Genomic DNA, 21495 nt, shown 5'->3' with positions numbered 1-21495 from the left:
TCAGTCATAGATATATGGGTAGCATATCGTATTTATAGCCATAAAAGAGGGGAATAGCCCATGAGGTTCATCAGCTAGCTAGTCTTAGAGTTCGGTTACTGGACTCAGGTGACGTTGGAATTACTATTCAGGATACGGCAACATCCTCTTTAGTAAAGTAAAGGAACGCCAGTACAAGGATCCTATGTTAGTTCATTAAGGGATACCTCCCCTCAGAAGGAGAAGACACCATTTGAAATTACAGAAGATGGGGTCCTCAAATATCGAGGACGATTTTGTGTCCCTAATATTGCAGGGCTACGTCGGCAGGTTATTGGATAAACTCAATATTCCCGTTATTCTATCCATCCAGGAGTGACAAAGATGTATCATGATATCAAGGAAGTATATTGGTGGGATGGAATGAAAAAGGATATAGCGGAGTTCATTGCTCAATGTCCTAACTATTAGCAGAATAAAATTGACCATCAAAAACATGGTGGATTATTGTAGGCTATGGAGATTCCAACTTGGAAACGGAAGTAATCAATATGGATTTCATCGTAGGCTTACCCCGTACCCAGCGTAATTTCGATTTGATAGGGGTGATTGTTTATAGGCTTACAAAGTCAGCCCATTTTCTGCCCGTTAGAACTACATATTCCTTAGAGGATTATACGAGGCTTTATATTAAGGAGATAGTACGCCTGCATGGTGTCCCTGTATCTATTATCTTGGATAGAGGAGCTCAATTTACAGCTAACTTTTGGAGGTCCTTACAAAAAGGATTGGGGACTCAAGTAAGTCTTAGTACAGCATTTCATCCCCAAACAGACGGACAAGCTGAGCGTACTATTCAAACATTGAAGGATATGTTATGAGCTTGTGTAATACACTTCAAAGGTAGCTGGGATGATCATCTACCACTTATTGAGTTCGTATATAGTAATAGTTACCATTCCAATATTCAGATGGCTCCATACGAAGCTCTTTACGGACGGATGCGTAGGTCGCCTATTGGGTGGTTCGATGTTGGGGAAACTATGTTAGTAGGACCAGAATTGTTATAGCAGGCAATCGAGAGAATTAAGCTTATACAGGAAAGGCTATTGGTAGCTCAAAGCCATCAGAAGACTTATACGGATAATCGACGACGAGACTCGGAATTTCAGGTGGACCACTGGGTATTCCAAAAAGTTATCATCGATGAAAGCTTTCATGAGATTCAAAAAGAAAGGAAAACTAGGCCCTCAGTACCTGGGACCATAGAGGATCATACGCAAAGTAAGCCAGGTAGCATATAAGTTAGACTTGTCTTCGGACTTGGAGTCTGTACATCCAGTCTTTCATGTGTCTATGCTCCATAAATGTATCGAAGATCCTTTCAGAATTGTGTTAGTTGACGACGCTCAGGTCATAGAGCAGCTATCCTATGAAGAAACTCCCATTGTTATATTAGACGGACAGATTCGGAGATCGAAAACTAAAGGCGTAGCTTCGGTGAAAGTACTTTGAAGAAACAATAATTTGGAAGATGTGACTTAGGAGGCCAAGGAAGACATGAAGTCTAGATATTCCTACTTATTTACTCCTCAAGAGAAGGATCCAACTGAGACGTCATAACCATAAGTTACGTGTATGAATTCTTGTGTTGGGTTATTAAGCTTCTACGGGGAGAGTTAGTAGTGGTGTTGTTACAGAGACGACCTTGCCAAAGTTATATAGTTCACGGGAAGTTGAACATTCGAGGACGAATGTTTCTAAGGGGGGAAGGATGTTACATCTCGCGTTTTCGTACGTTAAAAATTTTATTTTCAGCTAACCGACGTAGACTCGAGGATGAGATCATCTTGACATTAACGTACTTACGCTATTTATAACAAGCAATAAATAAGTGTTATGAAAGATAAAGGGTTACACAGATTAAAGAAAATGAGTTTCATTGAAAGTGGACAATTTGTAATAAAATACAGGTCGAGCAACAATACCCAATAATTATGAACTAGTACCATGCGAGGTACCATGTGACCATGATAGTATAATATATAAAGTATATATGAAGTATTTTAAAAATAAATAGAATTTTAAGTAATTTGAGGCAATCTTTAAATTATACGGGTAATGGATTAATTACCAGATAACAGAACATTACCCAGTTGACTAATAAGTGGATAAAAAATTAAAAACCCACCACCACCCCATGTGGCAAGAAGCCACAACATTGAAAGATGACTAAGTAGTCATTGTTACCAAATGGCTAATTAGGAAGATGATTAAGATATGACTTACATATTAAGTCTTAGCAAATAAGACTTGGGATCAATTTTAGAAACTTAGTAAGCAATTCAATAGAAAGACACAATCTGCCTTTGGACTTCATTTCAAAGACGTTGAAACAGAAGCATATTAAAGCTTCACCAAAAGCAATTTTATCCAAGTTCTACACAAATCCAACAAAAACTTTGGAACAAAGCTAAAAATTTCGTTCCAATTACATTTGTTCAAATAATTCAAGTGAAGAATTTCGTTCCAATTACATCTTATTCTGTCAAGAATTTCATTCCAATTTCAAATCCAAGTATAAATTCCGTTCAATAATTTCGCAGAAGCAAATTCTTTCAAATAATTCAAGAAACATGTATGTTAAGGCTCTCCTTTCTTTTTTTTTTGGCGTGGTCCAAATTATATTGAAGAAACGAGCAAACACACAATGTCCATGAATTACTCTATTCATAGAAATACTAGGGGTATCTATATTTGTGATTTCCCATATGAATTATTATTATCTTCTGTTAATGGGTCTCAGAATGATACACAGTGGAAAAAGTTTATCCGGAAGAAATATTGAAATTATTACGTATTTTTCATTTATTCCACTCATTTATACATGTGCAATGACCCATGACCAGATGTCATTATATACATGTATATATGTAAATATATGTATATGGGATATGAAAAAAGGTTACGGCATTATATACGCACCACCATCTGATCAGTGGGTATATGTTGATGATGTTGCCCACAGTGGCCGAGACGATATAATGGGATGCCCTCAGTGGCTTGATGATATTATGTACACCCATACCTATGCATGACACGACATTCATATGCACGTACATGACATTATAAACGTTTCAGAATTTATACAGTTATTCATATTTAAAGATGTGTTTCTATATTCCATGTTTCATCTATGTCTTTTACGTACTAATTTTCATGCCTTACATACTAAGTACATTTTTTGTACTGACGCCCTATTTTACGGGGCCTGCATTTCATGCCCGCAGGTGCAGGTAGGCAAGCTGATAGTCACCCTTCTTAGGATCCCTGATCAGCGAGAGTTGGCATGCTCCATCTGATCCGGAGCTACTTTTGATTTTGGTACAATACGTTTGTGTATATATATATATGGGTATGACGTGGCTCAGTACCGTCTTTGTACAGTTATGTTTCTATTAGAGGTCTATAGATAGTATGTATAGTTAGGTTGCATGTGGCCTTGTCGGATTTCAGTTATTGGATGTGTAGTTGGCTATGGAAGCCTTGCCGGCTCGCCCACTGTATTATGCATGTATACGTGCATATGCCTTGATGGTAGGTTTCCTTCATGTATGTTAATTCTGTGATGCAGTAGATGTTATTCAGGTTCATATCTTAGACGCATGCTTAGGGGTGTTTGACAGGTAGGACTCAGGCACTCATCGCGGCCCATCGGTTTGGGTCGTAGCAATTTGAATGTGCAAACTGTCTACTCTCTTTGCTTTATTGTGAGGGCACATGATTTCGCAATGGATATGTAATGGTATTAGACTTCTCGGTCATGGTGAGTGTTCAAGCCAAGTATACTTTGTGACATTGAGTTGATTCTTAAGTCTAGGATTATCATGAGAATTTTGTTTATATGGGTTGCAAAAGTTTGGCATTAAAAAGTGGAAAGTGTGTGGAAGGTACATATGCTAGAGCTTAATTGTTGCTATCAACCAAAGTCATCGGTGTAATGTGCTTAACTGATATATGATCCTCTAAGTTGTGTGCTTGTGGTTGTATTTAGAGGTGGCATTATTGGTGTAGTTTTGGTTCAGTCGAGGACGAGCAAAAACTTAAGTGTGAAGTGGTTATGTATGGCTAAAAACACATATAGTGTGATGCAAATTTCCTAACATTTTAGTATAATAATAGTGATGCTTAGAGTGCATTGTGACGTTTTGTGCCTAATTTTGTTTTTTGCTTGTGTAGGAGTGATTGGAAGAAAAATAGAGAAAAAAATAAAGTAGTGGCATAGCTAGTCAATACCCACTATAGCACGGAATTCCAATGTTGTTACTAGTGCCTAACATCTAATATGGCACTTAATTTCAGTTTTATCCCTAGTGCCCAACACTCACCATAGCACCCAAAGTAAGGGCCACAAGCAGTCTGGCACACCCAGCACATTCTAGAGTCCAACGTTTCTCTGTTTTTCTTGAACTTGGTTAAAATCCTCCGGGACTTCTCCTACATATATAAATGTCCCTTAAACATAGTTATTGAAGGGAGTTCGACCCTGGCATAGGAGAAATGCTGCTAGAACAATTTAGGAGCCAAAAATCACAGAGTTTTTCTTTTTTTAATTGGGTCTGTGACACACCGATTGATAGGCCTAATGAGAATGTGTATTCTACATTAGATTGAGTTTGCTTACTCAATGCAGCATTTGCTTTGGTGTGTTGGGTGGAGTTGATTTTATTCATGCCTTGATATATTTCATGTGTTACTCTCTTTTGGTATGATGGTTTGTGAGATTATTCCGTTTTTTGCACGTATGTTGTGGCCCTATTTAGGCCTTGTCATGATATATGAGTGGGATGACTGAGATGCTGTTTTACTTATTGCATCGTAGTTGTGCTTTCCTTTTCGTAGCGCATTATGCTATCCATCTCTCCATAATTATATTATGCACTTTACGTGCTTGTTGTTGAGACACACATTCTTGGTGAGTATGAGAATTATTGCCCAATAGTTATTCTCATGTAGATTGATATGTGTGGATCGGGTTTCACCACAACGATATTATGTGTGGATTGGGTTTCATACTACAGTAGAGTTTTGTTGAACATAATTAATTATTCTCATTTTGTATGTTTTGTTTCTCGCCTATATTTGACCCCGAAGTGGGTGAAAAGGCTTCTTTGATGGTCGTATGGGTGAATATTAAGAATAGCCCACCATCATCCAAGAAGTGCAAATCAAGCAAGGCGGTCACTAGCGGTCCTTCTTCAAAAGGCACAAGCCAAAAAGTTATGTTGATATAATCCTCAAGCAAATAGGTTTGATGTTTGACTTATTTGTCTTGGATAAAATTGATGAACAATCTGGTGATATAATACCTCGGTGATCAAATTTGCATCCGTGATCACCCAGGAACTCCTACCCGTTATTCAAAAGGACTGCAGATCGATAAATATATCAATTTTCACAGCATTAATATTGATGAGTAACTCACTATCTATCATCTCGGACACTATTTTGTTTATACTTACCATTTCACTATCGGGTTCTCACTTCCCATAGACTCGGTCAATCAAGATACATGGTGGAGATATTGGATTTCCTAGCTCAAACAGGTCTAATAATCTAGAGGTTAGTTGTCTATCTCTACTAGCTATCCACTTTAGCTTACGTGCCATTTACCTTGTAACATCTTATTCACCTTTTCCCCCTAAGATTTACTAGGGTGGTACACTCACTGTGAACCATCGGGGTATGATGTCTCTGATCATTAATTGTAATGACGAGCGTGAATATAGGGGTTTAGATAGATAAGTCATAATATCAACCCTGTGTCTCATCAATTCGGAGAAGATTCCTTTTTCAGAGAAGTGGAACCCTAACCATAAGTACCCTTTCTTAAATCTTCTATCTATGTTATCTCATGGGTTCCTCTCACTCCCTTCTTTTGGATTGTAGTTATTCCCCTTGAATTTATGGATCGACGATATAGAAGAGCAGGTGTCCTAGATCATGAGGGCTTTTTCCATGGCAGTCCTGACTTAGAAAAACATTGGTTTTGGCCTTAAGCTGAGAGTAAAAACCCACAGACTTCAACTTCATGGTCCCTCGGTGAGAAAAAGAAAAAGCGCGAGAAGTGATAACCTCCCCTAGAATTTCCAGAAGCTGGGTGACTCCAGTGTAGCACTCATTAAGCCTCCTTCTATTAGTTCCTCTTTGAAAAGAAAGAGGATAGCTGAGAAAAAAGATAAATGTTCGAAGATTGATAAGAATTGTCCCCAACTGAGCCATTTGGCTACTCGCTACCATCATGGTGAAGAAGTAGAGAAAAATAAGGTCATGGTAGAAGTCAATTCGTAAGAGTATACTTAACCCAGATTTGAGAAGTTAAACCCTAATCTGGACAAGGGTTCTGAATTTCATATTCCCCAAGGGCTACTTGATGAGGGGATGTATCTTATCTAGATCTTGTAATCCAGAAGGAGGGGTGCTCAAGATCGTTCTCAAGACCTTCTGGATCTGCCCTAAATAATCTCTTCTCTTCCGAGTCACATGGTCAACACGTTGTGACAATGAAGCGCATGCTTAGGATACTTTCACTGGACCTTCTGTTGATCCGAGTGAGCATACTATTTTTTTCACCCTACCTAACAATGTTAACCTTAGAGCAGAGCCTCGCCATGTAGATAAGTACCTTTACTAAATTTCTAGTCCTATCAAACATGAACAGAGGGCATAGTATGATACAAAGAGGTTGATGACACAGTTGACAGATAGAACCATCAGGGTATGCTTTACTTTTGAGATTGCTTTCGGTTATTGTCTTGCACTCATAAGTCATTCACAATTTATGTTTTAATTTCAGCATGAATGGTTGTATCTAAAAGCTCTAAAGAGGTATGTACGGATAAGGCCAAATTTAATAAGATCAAAGGGTTGAAAGCTGAGGTCGAAGGGCTCAAAGCAGAAAAATAAGCCTTGATGCTAAGGACAGAGACCACAAAACAGAGTTCGGAGAGGCAGTAGAAAGAACTCTAGGGTATTCATTTTATGTACATACAAGATCTTTCCAAAGCCGATGAGAAGATCCGAACTCTCACGGATGAACTGGCTAAGAATGAGAAGGTTGAGCTTCAATCTGTAACGGAGCATTCCCGGATATAGGACAGAGAGGAGGAACTGGAGTTTGTACTTTCCCTTTTGGATGAACTTTTCCAATATAGTGGTGCCGAGAGAGCTGAATTTCAAGAGGCTTATGATGCGTTGGACCAACGACTCCTACAAATAAACAAAAAAGCTAATGTTAACAAGAATTGGGTTTCTTTAGAATCCCGACTAGTGTTCCCCATGAGGTTTATGCCGCGAAGTCGGATATTGAAAGGGGAATCATGGATCATGAGGGCAAATAAAGAACCTCAGACTGTCTTAGGTTATCCTTCTCCCGACACTCGAGAATACAACCTTGATATAGGAGAGAATAGTTCAGGAAGAGACCTGGACGATATTGACGGAAGAGAAGAGATTTTGGAACATCTATTTTCTTTACCTCTCTCGGCCACTCTACTTCCGGACGTTCTTCTTCCTTAAGACTTCCAGACCGACCCTATTCCGGAACCCATAGATAATAGGCCCAATACACCTTAGATGCCACCTTTTGTACATCCCATTTGTGGGATTATCATGAATGAGAATTTTGTGACAAGTTTGTTGCTTTGAATCTCCTATGTACATTTGTTCTCGCTTTGGATATTTCATACACGGAAAATTGATCTAAACTAAAAATCCTAACAATTCTTTCAAGTTGTAACGAATAACACCGTTAGTTCCTCGATAATGGTGCCAAAATTTGATCACGCCCAACTATGACTTATAAAAAGGACTAAGCGGTCGCTGAAAAAATAATCCGGTTCAAGAGTCCGAAGTCGAATCCCACAGGGAACTAACCTATTTGCTACAACTTTTTAGTATCGCTAATGATAAGCTCAGACAACTTTCAGAGTTCAAGAATTGATTTGTGAATTAAAAGAAATTATTTAACTAGGGAAAAATGACAATAAAAACTATCAATTAGCAAGAATGAAGTTGCATTCAAGGATAAAAGGATCTGATTTCCCCAATTGTCGGAATCTTTCCCGCTAGGTCTTCTATAATTTTGCCTAAGTATTCTCTATCGATCATGAGCGCTCTGTGTGTTGTAATTCTCTCCCGAGTAATTACGACAATTTACTAGACATACTCTCCCGAGTTACGCTAGCTGGCTTTAATTACAGCTCACTTAGATCGCACCCAAAGTTTCGTTATCCCTAATCCCACCTTTAAACCCTTGGTTATTGATTCCTCACATACGTCAGGAGTGATGTTGTTCAACAACTACCTAAATATGCACTATATCCCGAGTAATACATACTAAATAGGAACAGCTAATTGAGGATCTTATCAATTAACTACAACAAGAACGTAGTTGAACAAATAGAGATTATACTACAGCTCAATTTTATCAAAACATAACAAGAATTTATACTAAAAAAGGTTCCATCAAAACCCTAGATAACAAATTATCTATTCATAATAGTATGTAAAACTACAATACTAAAAGTCATAACAAACAATGAAAAATAGGAAGAGGAAGGAAAAACTCGTAGAAGAATTCCCCGCCTTGCTCCTATTGTGTCTCCTGCCTTCTTAGGTTGAATTTGTGTCAAAATTATGTCCAACCTCTCAAAATAGCATTTTTACATGTATTTATACTAAGTAGGGTCTAGCCCAGACGAAAAAACCCTTTCGTGCGCGAACTAGGACATCGCTCTGTAAAAGTTGAACAGTTGCGCCGCACCATGCAGCGCGTTAGTGCATTTTATCAGCAGCCTCACCTTTTCGCATCACGCAGCATTTTACACTGCTGCGCCACGCCTTGCGGTGCCCTATGCGGTGCAGCAGTGTAATTTTCTCAGAGTGAACTTATTTCGTCCTCTTTTAACATCCGGACTTGGTACATGACCTCCGAACACGATCTCTGCTTAATGTATTAGGCTTTTACTCATACTTCAAAGCTCCAAATTAACTTTTGAGCTCAGGATCACTTCCTGCAAGGCATAAAACACGTACTAAGTGCAATTCACTATCATTTGAACTCAAATGTACGTAAAAATGCAGTCATTGACATGTAATACTACGGCTAAAACACGAGTTTCTAGCCTAACATCAGCACCCATACCTAAACCATTGCTCATCCTCGAGCAATCAAACTACACTTTATATAGACACGAGTTTTTTAAACAATTTTCCTAACTCATCACACTAAGAATATTTAAAATAGACTAAGCACAAAAGCGTAACATCTTCACCTCAAGATTTGACTCACAAGTACCTCGCATTATTCACAACTCACCCACTTACTATAACGTAGAGATCACTGATATTACCTTTCCTTCATGAATCAAGTGCCCTCACACAACAAAAAAGAGTAGTTCCACACAATAAAATATAGGAGCACTTAGGAACTCAAGATAGAAAGAATTCACTCACTATCAGAAATAACATTCTTATGCCACAAAAGATGCACCATAGGCTTGCCCGTAGTGTATTACTCTACTAATCGAGTTCATTCAGTCTAGGATCAAATAGGACTTTATTTGGTTGTAATGTAGGCTGCGAGACGGGTAGGATACATTTAGATAGAAGAGTGACTACACCTCCCTAAGCACTTTAATACATATACTTTAACATTCAAACCTCATACTTATGTCAAACCAAATTCCGCCTTCACATCAATGTATTTTACACCATACTTCTTTAAGCACAAGCACAATTACATCAAGAGTCACCACTTATCAAGGAAATTTTTTTTCACAACAATACAACTTTTGTTTCCTTTTCTCTTTCTTTTTTATTCATGTGGCTCTTATTTTTTCAAAATAGTGAACCTTTCTCCTTATTTCATTAGTTCCACTCAAAAGCCAAAACAACCACCTCACACTTTAACTTTTACACAGTTCATAACAATTCAAGTGCTCATAAGAGGTTAAAAGGTTCAAATAGATGATTAATTCAAACAAATGGGTAAGGCTTGTAATGTGGTTGGCAAAGAAACAATATTAAAGGCTCAAATGGGTTAACTACGATACATAACAATTAGGTGGGTAAAATATACATATCTAGCTCAACAAAGAAATGCCTATATCACTTCCAAGACTGAACAAAACTACTATTTCTCTTTACAAACACACAGGGCAAGTTCTAGTCAAATGCAATGCACTGAATAACGCAAAACCTTACACACACACGGCACATAACTCACTCAAGATTGGATTCATCAAGACACTCTAGTCAAAATAGTTAAGCAAGTTAAAATCATATAATTTAAGGTACTTATACAAGAGTCAAAAACTAAGCCTAAGCGTCACAACCAAAGTACTCACTATTCTCAAGGCATAACAAAGTCAAGAGATATTGTTTCATTTCAAAACACAACACAATGGCTCCTACTCCAAAAAACTAACTACACCCGGTTTAAATAAAACCCTTGGAAAAGAACCGCGGCACAAAAAAAAACCAAGGGGAATTACTACACTATCTACAAATAAAATCTTTTTGTCCTTTTTTCTTTAGACTTAAATCCCTCAAGAAAATTGTCTAATAGATCCATCGTCGGGAAAAGTCCAATCTTTTAAAAAAATTATTTAATTAAACTAACACAACTAAAGTAGCATGAAAAGTCACCTAAACAATCTCCTCACCCCACACTTAAAATTGTGCATTATCCCCAATGCATATCATAACTAATAAGAGAGTAAAATAAACTTCCTAGTAGTCCAAAGGCCGAAGCACTAGTAGCTCATGGGGTATTCAGACTTCTCCCAGGCTTGGTCCTTCGTGCGGGTACCTCACACTTAGTTCCAACCATCTGGTTTGATGTTGCATCCTTCCAATAGATTTGCTTTCCATGCTCCTACAAAACAAAAACAACCTTACAACAATGATAAGATAAAATGATAAAAATAAAAATAAAAGAAAGTAGTAAAGATGGGTTGCCTCCCAACAAGCGCCTGATTTAACGTCGCAGCACAACTTGAACCACTTTTTGCCTCCACCTCAAACTTATGAATTGAACCCCTAACAGGGCATCCAGTCTGTGGCTATGCTCCTTCGGTGGGGCTACAAAGAAAACCAGGCCAAGAAAATAATGTAGTATTCTGTACTTCTTGGCCTTTAGATGAGGTGTGTAATCCCGACTTTCTGGCAAGAAGAATTCCAGAATGTAGGCATCTTAGTCCTCATGCCTTGACTCCTCAAGTGGCTCGGACTACTCTATTTCCATATTATCATCTAAACACAAAGTGGAAAAATGCTTGGAGTGTGGACCAATGCGCTCAACTACAAGAACATTGGGACTGTCTACATTCTCAACACTAATGACAATAGAGTCAACTAAATATGTATCCTCAATAACCTTGGTTGACTCTAGTATCTCTTCTACGACATCGACATCCTCAAAATCTAGTTCGATTAATTGTTGGTGTTTTACTCTGGCCTTCTCCTCTAGCTCCTCAATTCTTTTATCTAATTCACGCTATTCTTGGATAATATTCACAATATTGGATTGTTGAGCATTAAAATCTTCAACCAGTTGACTCATGTGAATGTTCAAGTTGTGAATTGTTTCCTCCTGTCTTTCTATTTGCAGTTGTAATGTACTATGTTGTTCTAAAATGCATTTTAACATATCTTCGATCTTCTTTAGGTCAGTTTCTCTGAGTTCTTTGTTCCTATTAACTTCACCAGAAAAAGAAGAACCATCAAAGTAAGGGATTTGGGGAAGGTAAGAAATATATGCACAACCGTGAAAGTGACCATCTTGACCACCTCACATATCACACACATTCCACACATAAGATTGAGTTGGTGCACAAAACTCGCTCTCAAGAATATTTTGATAATTTTGCCCTGCGTGGTTTCCTCCACAATATGCATAACGAGGATCAAAAGTAGAATTACAAACATCAAAACTCTCATAATTCCAAGATACCATGTCTCTCAGATCAAAAAAAATTAAAATAAATAAATAATCAAATACACGAAAACAAAAATAACAGTTCAAACTTGCAACCTAGAAATATGTACACCTACAGCTACATCGTTAGTTCCCCGGCAACGGCGCCAAAATTTAATCACGCCCAACTATGCCTTATAAAAAGGACTGAGCGGTCATTGCAAATATAATCTGGTTTACAAGTCCGGAGTCGAATCCCACAGAGAACTAAGGTTTAGCTACAGCTGTTCACTATCACCAATAAGACAAGCTTGAACAATTCCTAACTTATAGATATTTAGATTTTTGTGTTTAACTAATTAACTATCAAATTAAAATAATAAATTAACAACTAAAGATACTAAGGGTTAAAGACAAGATTAAGGAGGTCTAGAGTTATGATTTCCCCAATTGTCGGAACCCGCTATGTCTTCTATAATTTCGCCTAAGTATTCTCTACCGATCATGAGCTCTCTGCATGTTGTAATTCTCTCCCGAGTAATTACAACAATTTAATAGACATACTCTTCCGAGTTACGCTAGCTGGCTTTAATTACAGCTCACTTAGATCGCACCCAAGGTTTCGTTATCCCTAATCCCACCTTTAAACCCTTGGTTATTGATTCCTCACATACGTCGGGAGTGATGTTGTTCAACAACTACCTAAATATGCACTCTCTCCCGAGTAATACATACTAAATAGGCACAGCTAATTGAGGATCCTATCAATTAACTACAACAAGAGCGTAGTTGAACTAATAGAGATTATACTACGGCTCAATTTTATAAAAACATAACAAGAATTTATCCTACAAAAGGTTCCATCAAAACCCTAGATAACAAACTAGCTATTCATAATAGTATGTAAAACTACAATACTAAAAGTCATAACCAACAATGAAAAATAGGAAGAGGAAGGAAAAACTCGTAGAAGAATTCCTCGCCTTGCTCCTACTGTGTCTCCTGCCTCCTTAGGTCGAATCTGTGTCAAAAGTATGTACAACCTCTCAAAATAGCGTTTTTACATGTATTTATACCAAGTAGGGTCGGACCCAGACGAAAAAACTCTTTCCTACGTGAACTAGGACTTCGCTCTGTAAAAGTTGAACAGTTGCACCGCACCATGCGGCGCGTTAGTGCATTTTATCAGCAGCCTCAACTTTTCGCATCAGGCAGCATTTTACACTGCTGCGCCGCGCCTTGCGGCGCCCCATGCGGCACGGCAGTGTAATTTTCTCAGAGTGAACTTATTTCGTCCTTTTTTAATATCCGGACTTGGTACACGACCTCCGAACACGATCCCAGCTTATTGTATTGGGCTTTTACTCAGACATCAAAGCTCCAAATTGATCAATTTAGCTCCAAATTAACTTTTGAGCTCAGGATCACTTCCTGCAAGGCATAAAACACATACTAAGTGCAATTCACTATCATTTGAACTCAAACGCACGTAAAAAATGCAGTCATTGGCATGTAATACTACGGCTAAAATACGGGTTTCTAGCCTAACATCAATGGATAAAAAGGATCTTTTTATGTTATTCGATGCTATGAAGAGGATGTCTCTTTATCATTTAGGTATAAAGAGTGGGATTTATATTCGACTATGGTAGTCGTCGCGGACTAGGTACAATAAATAATGGCTCGAAATAAATTTGTTCCGGCTATATTTACCTATAGAATGTCACTTGTCTGAGTATTTTTTAATTAACTACGGTCTTCATTCTTCGATTTTCATTGCTGCACTTCCTATCCGAGTATATCCATAGCCCCTCCCCCCCCCCCCAACACAGTGTTTGATTTTGATGTTTGAAAACCCGAGCACTAGACTTGCTTTGTGCTTGTCTTGACCAGGTTGGTGCACTCCCAAGTTCCAAGTATTTTTGTCTTCCACCGGTCTTATTCCTGAAAAGGAAATAAGGGGGAATGTGAAGTATTTATATGAAAAGGTTCCTTAGCACTTTTTTATCATATATTTATGACCCTAGCTGGGAACGTTTGTGACCCTAGCTGGGAACGTTCGTAGTTTCAAGTAATCAACAATTTTCAGCGTAGTTATCATTCAAGTTAAGCTGGCTATGCATATCATCTAAAATTGTTAGTAAAAATAATTAATTAATTAAAAATAACCAAGAGGGATACCAAATAATGGTGGGTCTCTCAGAAGTAGTAGTACTTGAAATGTGCGACGTTACAGTTAGCCGGAAGCTACTTTTCGTCCATGGTCTCTAATTCTTAAGCTCTTTTACTGATTGTTCTGCAAACTTAATACGGGCCTTCCTATTTAGGGATGCGCTTTTTGGCATTGAGCTCTTGTGTTACTAGATGATGTGATCTCCTACCTTAAAATGTCAATAATTAATTCTATGGTTATAGTACTTTTTGATTCTTTTCTTCTGTGCTACCATATGTATTAGAGTCATCTCTCGACGTCCATTCACTAGATCTAAGCTCATTGTCATCTCCTCTTCATTTGATTCTTCGGTAGCATGTGCAAAACTTAGACTTAGTTCCCCTATTTCAGCTGGTATTAATGATTCCAAACCATATACGAGTAAAAATGAAATTTCTCATGTACTTGTTTTTTATGTTGTCTGATATGCCCAAAGAACTCCAAGTAGCTCCTTCAACCATCTTCTTCTGGCGTTTTCTAACCTTTTCTTCAAATTTTTAATCATAACTTTATTTGATGATTTTGCTTGGCCTTTTACCATTGAATGGTATGTGGATAAAGTTATCCTCTTGATTTTTCACCCATCTAAGAGTTCGGTTACTTTAGCTCTAATGAACTATGTTTGATTATCATAAACTGTCTCTTTAGTCACCCCCAAACCGACATATTACGTTCCTCCATATGAAGTCTATTCCTCTTTTGCATGAATCTTTGTAAACATGCTTCAACCCACTTACTGATGTAATCTGTTAAAAGAAGTAAAATTTCACCAAACCTGGAGCTTGAGAAAGTGGTCCTCTTATATACATTACCCATGTCACAAAAAGCCAGGCTGAGAGTACGGAATGTAAAAGCTCTACTGGTTCATCTAATTGATGCATAAAGCGTTGGGATTTTGTTATATTTTTTCAACAATGCTTCAGTGTCTTCTTTTATTCGTTGATAGTAGTAGCCGACTCCGATGAGCTTTCGGACTAAAGACCTATATCCGGAATGATTTTCATAATTTTTTTCATAGACTTCTCTCCGGCTACGACCTAGAAGGACTTTCTTTAGAAACTGCTTCTGCAAAAGTCATTAGAATAACCTCTCATCGAGTTGTCTTGCTGGATGTTACGACCCTAAATCCGGACCCCGTCGTGATGGCAGCTCTCGTGAAGACAATGTTAGCCGACACATTCCCAATTCATTTTTAAGCAATAAAATAATAGAACTAAGTCTTAATCATAATAATAAATTCCAAAGTAAGGTAAATAATACAGTTTGCGAAAAAAGACATCGCCCGGTATCGGGGTGTCACCAATCATGAGCATCTATCATAGACACTACAAGTCTGAAAGAGTCTACACCACTATTACATAGCTAAAAATAGGAGAAAATAAGATAGAGGAAGAAGCACTGGGCTGTGAACGACGAGTAGCTACCTAGTGAATCTCCGGGATCTGCTGGAAAGCTCTCAACCCTCGCAAGCAGGACCTGATGCGCCTGAATTTGCACATGGGGTGCAGGGAATAAAGTGAGTACTCCAACTCAGTGAGTAATAATAATTAATGCAGACTGAGTAATAAGAAACCACGTAAAGGCACATCAACAGACTATAAAGAAGCAGTAAAAGCCAGTAAAAGCAATGAAACAGTGGAAAATAGGTAAAGTCACTTTAGTTTAGTTAAAACTTCTTTAGAATGTCTTTTTAACAGTTAAGCAAGTAAATTACAGGTAACTACGAAAGATAAACACATAAAGAACTGCCCCTCGGGCACAATACCAACAGAATCAGCCTCTCGGGCAACACATGGAACAATACCAGCCCCTCGGGCAACACATGGAACAATACCAACCCCTCGGGCTATCTCTCACATCACAATGGGTACTCGTGCTCACTGGGAGTGTGCAAACTCCTGGAGGGGCCCCTTACAGTCCAAGAGCAATATCAAGCCGTCTCGTGGCATAATCACATAGGCTCTCGGCCTCATATCAACAAGCCACCTCGTGGCGCACAAATCTCACGCCCTCGGCCTCATAATCATAATCAATGTTTCCTCACAACATAGCCCCTCAGCCTTACTCAGTAAGAATCTCACAAGCCACTCGGACAATAGTAAAGATGATGCTCAACCCAAAATATTATTTAAAATATCAAAACGGAGTAAACATGGCTGAGTTACGAAAACAGTAGAATATAGCATGACTGAGTACAAGTATAAAGTCAAAACAGTGAGGAAATATCGGTAAAAATCCCCTAAAGATTCAAATAGTTAGCACGAGGCCCAAATTGGCATTCAGCCCAAAACATGATTATAGCAAACAATTTTCAGTCAAATACGCGGTAAAAAAATTATTCGGGATGGACTAAGTCACAATCTCAATAGTGCACGATCCCACGCTCGTCATCTAGCATGTGTGTCACTTCACTATAGCACAACGATGTGCAATCCGGGGTGTCATATACTCAGGACAATATTTACAATTATTGCTCACCTCTACCAGGTCCAAATCTCTAGCTCGCGATGCCTTTGCCCCTCGAATCGGCCTCCGGATGCTCCAAATCTAACCAAAAGCAGTGCAAAATCATCAAAATATGCTAACGGAACAAAGCTCACTCGATACAAATCAAATTACAACACAAATCCCGAAATTGGCCAAACCCGACCCTCGGGCCCACGTCTCGGATTCCGATAAAAGTTACATTAATTGACTCCTTATCACTCCTCGAGTTCATTCATACCAAAAGAATCAAAATCCAACCACAAACGGCCCCTCATATCCCAAATTCTAGGTCACTAGTTACAAGCCCTAGTTCTTCAAAATTTTAACCCTTATTTTCCATAAATTACAAGCCTAATCTGTGAAATAATACCATAGAAACGAGTTTTAGGTCCAAAATCCTTACCTCAATGAAACCCCCTTGAAATCCTTCTTCAAATCGCCCAAAAAAACTCCAAAAACCGACTTAAAAATGGTGGAATAACACAAAATTCGCGAAAGAAATAATTTATATGTTCTGCCCCAGCTAAAAGCTTCTGCGGTCCCAAACTCGGACCTGCGGACCCACACCTGCGGTCCCAGGTGTGCTTCTGCGTAAATCACTTAATTGGCCAAAATCCGTATCTGCGATGGACTGCCCGCACCTGCGCCATCGCAGATGCGGCTCCTTAACCGCTTCTACGGTTCCTGCCCTCCTTGCCTTCTTCCGCTTCTGCGGCCCTTTTCTTCGCATCTGCAGCGTCGCACCTGCGGTCCCCAATCCACAGGTGCGGAAACAACCGAACTAGAAAAATTTGCAGCTTCACCAAACTCCCAAACTCTACGTCAACCATCTGAAATCACCCCGAGGCCCCGGGACTTCATCCAAAAGTACAAACATGTCACATACCACCATTTAAACTTATACCAATCTTCAAAACACCTCAAACAACATCGAATCAACCAAAACATATTGGATTCAAGCTTAAGTTTCCAAAATCTTCCGAATTATGCTTTTGATCAAAAAATATACCAAACCACTTCCGAATGACCTGAAATTTTGCACACACATCCCAAATGACACAACGGAACTAGTGCAGCTCCCGGAATTCCATTCCGACAACTATATCAAAATCTCACCTATCAACCGGAAAACGCCAAAATACCAATTTCGCCAATTCAAGCCTAAATCTATTCCGGACCTCCAAAACACATTCCGATCACACTTCTAAGTCCCAAATCACCTCCCGAAGCTATCCGAACCATCGGGACTCACCTCTGATCCCTCTAACACATAAGTCAAGATCCGGTTGACTTTTTCCAACTTAAGCTTCCACAAAAGAGACTAAGTGTCTCAAACCTTACCAAAAACCTTTCTGAACCCGAGCCAACCAACCCGATCACACATAGAACCGATAAACAAAGCAATAAGAAGCATAAATGGGGGAAATAGAGTGGTAACTTATGAGACGACTGGCCGGGTCGTCACACTAGATTTGTTGAATCAGGAGAGTAAACATAACTTCAGAATGATCTGATCCGCCACTTTCATCTCTTCAACGACTCGTAATTAGATGAAGTTTGCCGAACTCCATGGTTCAATTAAAACTTTCTTAACGTCTTTATCTTAAAATTGTAATGTAATTACCATTGTATCATTTTATGGCATCATAAGTCTATTTTCTCTCTCTTTATCAAGGGTGATGTTTTCTCCTGTCAACGTGATCTAACTGAAATCTTGGTGAACTTCCTGGCCACCGTGAATATGACTCTATTGATTTCTTTACCTTGGAAGATAACATTGACAGTCCGCTTGGGTGACGAGTCTCGGGAGGCCCTTATTTACGCTGATTCTTCATGTAAGATTGTTTTTCCTACGCATTAAATAGCTACGTGAGGTACCCTTTTTTCATAAGGTGTTCTATATCACTATATAGAATCCCTCAATCAGTAGTCCTATTCCCATAATCATTGTGAAATTCATACCAAATATTGTGGTTTCTTTTACTAGGATTCTATCCCATTTCCTTGGGCCATCTCACTTTGTCGCCTATATATTTAGTACAACGACTAAGTCGAAAATGTAGATATTGAAGTTACAATCTGCAAACTTTGGTCTGGAGTAATAGTCATTTAATAGTAAAGTATCCGGCTTCTTGCATGTTCAGGAAGGTCCATCAATGCTCCTACGGCCATTCCCCCTGCCATCCCGGTTTGGTTCTCATCGTGCGGGTCTGGAGTAAGGTTCATAATGATTTCTTGAGTTTCGGCGGCTGGTTTCCACTCGCTTGAATGTGCTTTTTGGGTAGTCCATATACCTGGTCTCTGTCTTATATTCGGTATTTACTCGGGCCGTGGTGTCTTCGTCAACGTCCTCTCCCTCTGGAAACAGTTCTCAAACTCTTTGAGCAATTTTGTGCTTCCTTGGTGGATTTTAAAAATATCTCCATCTTCTTTTCCAATTTCTGAGCACTGAAATGTACTTTGACAAAAGCATCTGTAAGCTGGGCATGGGTCAATAGAATTTTTTGGTTAAAAGAGAATAGCAGGTCATTGCTCATGTCTTAAACGTCTCTCAAAACTTCTTCACGAGCACCAATTTGACCTTAGGCTTGGTCAAATTATTTCCTTTAACTTTGGTAGTGAAGGCTATTACATGATCTCTGGGACCTATTGGGATATGTTATACCACCATCATACTTCGGGATGTCGGATATTTTGTACGTCTTCGGTATAGGTAATAGAGATACGCTTGGTTTCACAGTTGTTGGGATACTTGTCCATATCGATCCCTTTGGTAACTGGAACCCCTGTGATCTGATTGATTCACTTGTTTTGATCTTTAATCTATTTAAATAGAGTTTCATGCTGGGTTAGGATAGAATTTTGCAAATCTGGTTCACCAGTAGTTTCGAACCTCCTGCTCCCTGAACTGCGGGAAGTCTTCCATTTTTGGAGTTTCTGGGATAGATTCTGCGATTATTTTAACCGGCTCTAGCCATAGTGGAAGGACTGTAAGAGTTGCTTTTTTGTTTAGCGTTAGCCGCACCTCACCTATTTCATCATTCCAAGCTTGTTGTTGCGCTAAGAAATTCTTCATAGTTTCTTCCAATCCGGAGTGTACTTCGCCTCTACTAGTGGATTTTTTTCTGTGGAGGGGGGATGGGGGGAGGGGCCTCCCAGGATGAATGTGATGAAGCTCCAACTCTCTGGTCATCTGGATTACCTCCTAGTGTCAATGCTTGATTCAGTTGGTAGGATGGGTAGATTGGCTGGCTGGTATTAATCTCACACATGTTGTTTCTTCAACTAACAATAATTAGGTGAGGATCAAAAGAGGATTAAGAAAACTAAGAAAAGGCTAATTATACTTTGAATTGATGTAATGCTTATGCAATCATCTTAAATATGTTCCTCTGTGGGCTCCCAAAATACAATTTTTCCTACCCAACCAGCTGCTACAGTAAAGGAACCTCAGCTTTGTCCACTTTTAGACACCCGCCTTAATTTTAATGTCTCTTTCTACTACTCAAGTCCTCAAATGACGGCTCCTCCACTTTTTGGCAAAACTGAGGCTGCCACTGCAACTTCAATTTCCAAAGTTTCCCAAGTAATACAATTTTCAGATCCTACCCGTCCTACATCAATTCAAACTCAAACTCCAAAGTATAACACTCCTCGGCCTTCATTCAATACCAACACAGATGATTCTCAACACAACGCAAATCCTGAAAATGTCGAGATGTCATTATCATCACGGGGACAATCACCAGCGCCCCCGACATCACCATCACAAGTATCAATTCATCTCCCCAGATCCTCAATATTACGAAATGGAGGACTATCAACCTCAAGAAATGCCCCCTCTATCAATAATTCAATACATTGTGTACCAGTATCCCCTCTTCCCACCCAACATGGCTTACTACCAACCCCCATAAATAACTCCATCCTTTCCAAATTATGTACGCCTACACCAACAAGAGTAGGGCTAAATAACACATTTACCTCCTGCACGACTCCAACTACTGCCTCTGTCACCTTAAATGGACAACAATCCTATGAACCAATTATAATGGAGGCAATTCAAGTGAAGATGACCCTGCTCCACCTATTTCAACTACAAGAACCTACTTCTCCCAACCAACAGAATCTTTCACGCCAACTACACAACCCTCTACACTCACCATCGCAAAGTCACTACAAGATGACCCGTTTTATCAGGATTTCAACAACGAACAATAATTGATACAATTGCCCCACTGGCCATTGTCCCATACTCCGCCGGTTAGGATCTCATCGGCCGACATGCTCTCAAACATCCAAGAGATGGATATGGAATATTTTCCATTGAGCACAACTTTGACACTAACTCTTCTAGAAAATGTCGAAAGACAAATATTTGTGCAGGGGCATCGGACTATCAACGAAGCATCCATCAAAATTCGAGCTTGCCCACCCAAGAACCCAGAGAAGTTTGTTGTCATCTTTCTCACATCCACTCTGATGACTAATACGGAGGAGGACGAGCAGATCATGCTACAACCGAATGTTCAACCCACCAAGAACTTTGTTTCATCCAGCCATCAAGAGAAGTGGAAACATTACATCCAGTAGCAGCTCATTTGACCATGCCACTGGGCCCGACAGATCTCTACCATTCCAAATGTTAATCCAATGAAGTTCATCTTATGGAATTGTCGTGAAGCAACGAACCCCACTTTTAAAAGAAATATAAAAGCTATCTTAGCATGGAACACTCCATCTGTTTTAGCACTTACTGAAACACGTCTGCACGAACATCAACCACTTATGGAGGAGCTTGGCTTTACAGGCCTCTATCAGGTACGTGCACATGGAG

General features: G+C 39.1%; 1 long non-coding RNA gene across 1 annotated transcript; it reads left to right on the top strand.

Moving 5' to 3' along the window:
* Nucleotides 1-4284: 4284 nt before the first annotated feature.
* On the top strand, nt 4285-7687 carry LOC107819836 (uncharacterized). The gene is made up of 2 exons (XR_001655803.2): nt 4285-6757; nt 6836-7687. It is a non-coding gene; the product is annotated as an uncharacterized LOC107819836 (long non-coding RNA).
* Nucleotides 7688-21495: the final 13808 nt, after the last annotated feature.

Source organism: Nicotiana tabacum, chromosome 20 (genome assembly GCF_000715075.1).
Source record: "Nicotiana tabacum cultivar K326 chromosome 20, ASM71507v2, whole genome shotgun sequence".
Taxonomy (NCBI): domain Eukaryota; kingdom Viridiplantae; phylum Streptophyta; class Magnoliopsida; order Solanales; family Solanaceae; genus Nicotiana; species Nicotiana tabacum.
The sequence above is the reverse complement of the archived record's forward strand: the minus strand, read 5'-3'. Positions and strand labels throughout refer to the sequence as shown.